Below are 7,491 nucleotides of genomic sequence, written 5' to 3'. Positions count from 1 at the left end.
ATTGCATGAATGCGTACATCGTGATTTACATAAGTCACTGACTTAGCGATCGATTTCTGTAAACTTAATATTAACGCACCACCTTCATAAAGCCATCAGGTATGCGTTTTTAGATGACAAAGCATAGGGTGACCTGTACTTGTTTTCAGCCCTTTCATTAGTAATTGCGCTGGCCACATTGACCAGTAGCAACAGGGCGGCGCCCTAGAGGTTCCCACTTTTCCGGCCCAGCTTTTCCTCTAGAGTTGTTCTACTAACTCTATGAGAACACCAAAGGGAAATGAAAGAAATACAGGTAACGGACTCTTATCACACCTTACTTGTCACTTCGTCATCTGCAAAGGTGCTATAAACTATTCTAGTAGCGTTACTTTTGTGAAAATAATAAAATTAGTAGTAATTTTTATTTCTAGGTGGCGTCACCAACGTCAGGGCAGCGTTCGGGTGTGTGTGCGCACGCAGTTGCAACCGTTGTAGCTTCATTTTGAGCACACTTTTGCAACAGTACACATGGTTACCGCTAGTTTCGTAGCCTCATATTTTGGTCGTAGTATTTGTTGTTTACGCTACAAATTAGGTTGTTCTTGAAACTTTGTGAAGGTTAGTGGATGAAAAATTATTACAAATTAATTAGTTGTTTTTCCGTGCGGTTATTTTGTGTTTGAAATGTTTTTATAACTCCATACGATAGTGAAGCTGTGAACGGCTTTCGGACTCAGTTAGTTGGTTGCCTTGTGTGGTGGTTCACGTTTCGTGCTTTTGGATGAAAGTGTTTTTTTCTTTTCGGACATCATGACGCACATTTTAGTGAAATGCTTTAACGGCGATAAGTGGGACGTTTATCCGTTGAAGTCGTTGGCTGACTCAGCTACTAGTCTTCGACTGATGTGCGAGCCTGGCTGTTTTGATGAGTTGCGCGGCAGAGGTCATGACGCCTGTTGGAGAGAAGGCACCCCGAAAGAGTCGCAGCCGAGCTTCTGCAGATAGGTAAGTAATCTCGTTTTCTTGGGCACGTAGCCTTTCTTCTATTTTGACATTGACAAGTGTGAGATGTTAAGCACACCGTTCACTTTCTTCAACCACACTCGTACCGGAAGGCGGTGTTGCACGTCACGCTTACGCATTTCGTAACTATGGCGGCCGCCGTGGCAATTCGGGGCTCGAGGTCGTGGATACGATCCCTGCAGCGGCCGCATTCCAAAGGAGCGGAATGGACAAACGCTCGTGCATTGTGCATTGTATGCACGTAAAAATTTCCAGAAAGTCAAAATTAATACGGAGTCCCCAACTACGACCTGCCCATAATCAGAGCGTTGGTTTCGCACGTAAGACATCATAATGATATTTTTTAATCCGTAGTGGCTCATCGTATACCATACGGTTAGTGTGATCACCTTTTGTGCCGTAGCGGTTAAGCGTGCCTCGATTTAGGCTGCGCCTAACGGTGCGGCGCACCGCAAAATATATTTCGCCTCTTTGGGATTGGCGGAGAACGGCCAACCGATAAGTCGCAGCTTCCGCGCGGTGGCTGTTCACGGATACGCAGCGCAAATGAACAGAGGTGTGGTGACGACGTCGGCAAAGAACACAGCCGCCGACGGGCTCGCCTTATCGCTTATCACTGCCAAAACTACCGCAGTAAGCATCTTTACCTAGCGCGGCGCGTTTCTGTTGAAGGCGTACTGTACAATTTTAATTGGCGATAACCGAAACATGCCACTGTTCTCTGCTGCCTCTTTGAGCTGGGCCGATCCGAATGTGCGTTGCTTGCAGAAGCGAAAGGAGCGTCACTCGGCGCGTTGTCGCCTCGAGCACCGTTTGCGCGGTGAACAATGATGCGTGCATGAAGCTAGCTCACTGCGCAGACGCTACCGCGCAAAACGCGCAAGGGCGTGTACGCGACGTTCTGCACACAAATCGCGTGGGATGATCGGAGACACGCCGGAGCGGCTAGCTTCAAAGAAGCAGCATAGAGAAAGCAGTGCATGTTCTCACTCGTACAGGCACGCTCACGCTCGCATCGCTCTCGGCGTATCTTTAGGTCATTCCTGCTGCTGGACTTCTACCCAAAGATTGGATATCTGCTTGGTCTTGGCTATGCACTGTCGCGTGGTCTTTGGTTCTGCGAGAGAGCCGGGAATATTTCTCCCCGCTGTGAAACATCGCTGTGCGTGTCTTGGCTAACATTTACCGTAGTGACCCATTTCTTCCTTTTCTAGACAGCACTCGTAAAGAGTCGCAAATTTTTACTTGCCAGTATAGTGTGTACTTCTTTTTTTGTGCGTAGTTATGTGCAGTGTGTGGCAGATTCTGAATCCGCGCACTCTTCATTTTCTGTCCGCATTCCCTTCTCGCAGGTCACACATGTAGCAAATGCCCAGATGCTAAAGTGTTCTACGTCAAGAGCAGCTTGGCGTCGTGCAAGAGACACCCGTTGATATGTGGCTGATTCACTAGCAAACTCGCATCTCTGTTGCCACTCTCCATCAAGTGGGATTTTTAACTATTTTTTGTGCTGCTCTGTGGTGTACTAGCTGCCGCATGGACGCTAAAGGCTTACTTTCGATTTGCTCTGGCTTTTAGTAGTGAAGGACGGGCTACCTTTTGAGAGAGGTATTTCCTTTTGCTTGCGAGAATGTTTACCAGCCTAACCAAGTGACACGTGCGTACTCGAAACAGCAACGCGAAGAGAGGCGGACGACGAAATAGGTAGGAGCACACGAGAGCGCAAGTTCAGCTAAGCTTATTTTTGAAGACAGGGGTATTAAAGACGCTGGTCAACTTGACAAAGGTAAAGAGCCGTGCATGCGTGGCAGAAACAGCTAAGAGGGACGAGAAAAAATATGAGAAAGCCATGTCATGTAGAATAAACGTGCGTGAAAAACGAGAACTATCGGACAAATCTTTCGAAAAAGCGAAATATTTGCCCGATGACTGATACTACCCAACGAGAAATACTCTTTTGAGAACTACAACTTTTTCCCACTAAGGGCAACAAATAACTTGGCTATGCATTGTTTTCGTTTGTGATCAATAAATATTGCTTCTGGATCTCCTCTGGTGTTGCGGTATAGAGCAGAAAGAACGATTGTTTCATCAGGAAGACCAGAACACAAGAGGACTTATGGAAGCATTGTTTATTGATCACGAAGAAAAATTCACAAGCAAGATTTCTGTGACCCTTAGTGGAAAAGAGTTGCTGCAGTACTTCTCGTCAATATCACTTACAGGACAAACCTTTCAGTTTTCATGTTTTTGGTAGTTTTTGACGCACATGTTTATTCTACAGGACGTCTTTCGGTCCTTTTTTGTTGTGCCCGGCTGTTTCTGCTGCGCATCCATGGCGTTTTCTTTGTGAAGTTGGCCAGTGTGTTTAAAATCTTTGTCTTCACGAATAAACTTCTAGTTGAGTCAGCGTTCATGTGTGTTCCTACCTTAATTCATCCTTCTCGTCTCTGTTTGGGTGGTTGTCAAATATGAATGCACACCGAATTGGCGAAGTGTCCGTAGAATTGATACATGAAGTTATTTGCGCTGTTTATTTCAGGAAGAACGCTGTAACCTCTTATCTTCTCTTTGTTTTTAAAACTGATGCACATTTTTCTAGTTCAACTTCAAGGAGCCCCCTGAGGAAGCCAATAAGAGTGATGGTAACTTCCTTTGTGCCTACGATTTATGAATTTCAACCATTCAAGGCATGACATGTCACATGCCTGTTTGTAGGTATGCAAGCATTCGTAGCTCTACTTTTCGGTTATCATGACTCTGCTTTGTAATGTGCTGCATTCTCCAGGCGCAGGAACTTTCTTTTATGCCGTCAGTGCATGGGCTCTTTTTGTAAATATTGGAGAAAAAATTGTCTTGGGCTTAAATATACATGTATATCACTTGAAATTTCTTTTCAACACGGGTGCTGTGTCTCCCTCCGTCTTTGTTACTGCTTTGTCCCAATTTTCTTGCAACCTTTATGTATTTTATGCAGTAAAATTCTGGTAGCATTTTAACATTTTACCTGCGCAATTGAAGTCATTGGTTTTTTGTATATGCATATATTTGCGTTTTTGACTGTCTCACCAATCTGGCTGTCCAGTCATTGAAACCTTTTCCCATCCTTTATGACGATTTCTGGGGTACTTGATATTGCAAGTGCAGGTGACCATCTATTTGGCTCTTTGGAATTGTGTTAGCCGTGTGTTACTACCAATTTTCTGTGCTAAATAATTATGTTTTCTGTTATCGTTCAAGGTATTAGCCGTGCCGTATCTCTTTATTGACTGAGGTACCACTTAGTTGCTGGGTATAGTGAAAAAGGACCCAAAAAGTGCTCTAATTAGCTTTGTGCAAGCCCAGAAAAATTTACTGAAAATGAGCTCACTAAATTGAGGAAATACCACCAACAAACTCTTCTGTACCTCAATTTAAGATATACAAATGGTGTACTGTTCTTGCAAACCTAGCTCGTCAGAAACATGATTCAGGTGTTCACCATACCAGACAACGTTCTAAATGATGTCTCATCAATTGATAGCTAAGTTGAGTGATGTTATTTTATAAAATCATTGGGCAAACTGAAAATATATACATCTCGAAGACAAAAAGCTCAGCCAAGTCTACTTTGGTACTTCATTAAATTTTAATCGCGGTGAAAGACGTGTGGTAAAGCTTGTATATATTTACGTGAAGTCATTTGTTTCAAGTCTGTTATTTTGCCTTCTCACAATCAGCCGTAACTGTTCCTGTGATGGGTTAGTGTGCGAAACATTTTAATGTAACGTATTCAGATGTGTGTGTTCACACGCAAGCAGCTTCAAGTGTTCATGTGTTCAAAGTTGGTTGTTAAAAGGGTATGCTTAAGCCCTGCCTTTTGAGTCGCTTTGCCTTCTAGTCATAAACTGAAGTCGCAAGGGAAGACCACAATGATCGTTTTGATTTAATTCATATGTATAGGTTTTTTCAGATGTATTTACACTGTTAAGAGTGCTGTAGGTACTAGCCTGTCTCCAGGTTCGATGTATTGGTGCCTTATGTACTGTAATAATGTTTCATGGGCACGCATCTTTAGTGTAAATAAAGGTACTTCAAATTGACTAGTGTCTCCTTTGCTTTTGTTTGTGAAAGTTATGAGCAGGCACCGGGGCATGCAAGTGTGAATAGCAAAGCAAGTTCAATATATGAATAAAAATCCACTAGCCCAACGAAATGTCAATCATATTTCAATGGCCACTTCCGAAATCTCAATGCCATCTCAACCGGGCCAGAACCTACTTTTCAGTGCTGTGACAACAATAACTCAACAACAGGTCAACAGAACTACCACATCGTCAGTTCAATGCATTATCAATGGTAACCCAACAAAATGAACACAAGCCGTCTAAGCGCAATGGAATTTCAATTGTAACTTAACAATTATTCAACATTGAGGCACCCAATGGTGTTCCAATTAAATTTCAGTGGCCAATATTCAAGACCACTCAACAATCCGCCCAACAATTCTCCAACAAAATTTCCACAAATCCTCAATGAAAAACTCAACATTGACCAATAATAATTCAATGCCTTCTCAATAATATTTTTTGTACGGGTAAGCCCGCACGCCGCGCGCACACCAGTGTGTACCTGCAAACAGCTATCATGCAACACTCCTCCTCCACCTCCGATACTCTTATCACCACTGCTGTAACGGTCGCTGCGGTGTTGACGTTAGAATCAGGGGGAAATAATCTGATGAGTACATACGGGTATTATGTGTACTGCCGAATCAATCTTGGCAAGGCTGTAGGGCTGGCAATTGCCTGATTTTCTTATAAACAGACCAAGCAGACGATGCGTGCACCTGGAGGTCGGCAGCTATGACGTGTAAGTGACAGCCAATGTAGAATTTCTCGCTAAATTAGCTAGAGCGAAATCTGGCGCTCTTTTATGCATGAGAAATGCCGGGATTGGCATCGTTCTCGGAAAGCTATAGGACACTGAAGACACGCCTGGCTAGCACCGTTCCGTCTGTCACTATAATTCCTTTCCCATTAAAACAGCTAGTAAAAGAAAGTTTTAACTCTGTTATTACTCAAATACATGTTCTATTCAATCATGAGGCCTTCCGATTGGATGCGCGATTATAGGAAACGTAAAATACTAATTAAATTAACAATGATAGAATGCGTAAGCGTGACTCAACGATGACGTAGAAAGAAACAGACACACGAAGACAGCGCTGCCTTTTGTGTCTGCTTCTTCCTACGTCCTTTTTCAGTCACGCTTACACATTCTATCAGATTCAAACCAACTAGCCCGTCAACGTGTTTTAACTAAATTAACCAGAACGGTGTCACGCGAGCACAGGTAAACACGAACACATCGCTCGATGACAGCGGAAACTGTCTGTGAAAACGCTGGAGTTAGAAATCGCGGCAGCAGCCCTGAGCCAATTGACCTCCGTGCATATGTCGCTTCAACGCGTACGAAACGTGAAAAGCACAGCGCATAACGAAGCTACCGGCACTACGCGCACTCTGCAAACATCCCAGATCGCTTTCAAGAAGCGCTCCGCGCGCGCCCACTTTAGGCACGTCGCTGACCGCTTTCAAGACGCACGAGCACGATGTAAGAATAGTGCGCACGAGTGCCAGCAACGTGTCCCTACGGCGTCCAAAGGCGCCTACTACGGCCTCCGTGAATCGCGTGGCCAACGCCGTAGTAGACGCCACGGTTGTGTCCACTCTGTACGGAGCTGCGGGCGAGGCGGACACTGAGGCACCCTGGCAGCCACTGGGGAAGAACGCCCCTCCTCCGTCGCCTGACCCCCCTGCCTCGCGCGCCAAAGGAGAGTGCACGCATCCGGGCCCCGTTCCTCACTCGGGCACGCAAGATTGAGCCGCGTTCGCCGGCTCACCCTCACACGCTTTCACTCATACGGAACATCACGGCGACGGCGACCGCATAAATCCGCCTGGAGTGTCCATGCAATTGTTATCGCAATAAAAGTATCGACGGGCCGCTAAATTTGGGACAGACAAGGTTCGCACTGTCGCTTTGCGACAGTGTGTCGTCTGTTCTTGCTTTTGTTCGCTTGAGTGTGCACCGCAGGCGAATAAATTTAATTGAAGTATGTAATATAGGTTATTGAAAGCATTCTACGAAGATACATAAAAAACGCATAGTCTGTGCAGTCATGTTCACGTTTTAGACTAAGCCCTGCGCAACAACAGCCAACAAAAGCCTGTATCACACCCATATACCGTCATTCCCATGACGGCGGAGCGCCCGTTATAGGAAACTCCCATAGACAGGGGGGCCACAGTTCCCCCTAAGTAATTCTGTGAGAAACTCTTATGGCCAGCACGTTGCCTCTGAGAGTTTTCGACGCACTGCGGGCGGCCGTAGACGGCCCACTCTCGGAGGCCATTTCGAGAATGTGTGCTTTCTTAATGGGTCACTTTCGGCGAGCGGTATTGACGGCGCTTCTTTTTTTTGAAAGCGAAGCTTTCTGTCTCA

General features: G+C 45.2%; 1 long non-coding RNA gene across 1 annotated transcript; it reads left to right on the top strand.

Annotated features, from left to right (window-relative positions):
- The first annotated feature begins 519 nt into the window (after positions 1 to 519).
- LOC129381516 (uncharacterized) lies at positions 520 to 5,087 on the top strand. Its single transcript, XR_008609691.1, has 2 exons — positions 520 to 987; positions 2,358 to 5,087. It is a non-coding gene; the product is annotated as an uncharacterized lncRNA (long non-coding RNA).
- Positions 5,088 to 7,491: the final 2,404 nt, after the last annotated feature.

The sequence above is a fragment of the Dermacentor andersoni genome, chromosome 11 (assembly GCF_023375885.2).
Source record: "Dermacentor andersoni chromosome 11, qqDerAnde1_hic_scaffold, whole genome shotgun sequence".
Lineage (NCBI taxonomy): Eukaryota > Metazoa > Arthropoda > Arachnida > Ixodida > Ixodidae > Dermacentor > Dermacentor andersoni.
This window is presented reverse-complemented; position numbering and strand designations above follow the sequence as displayed.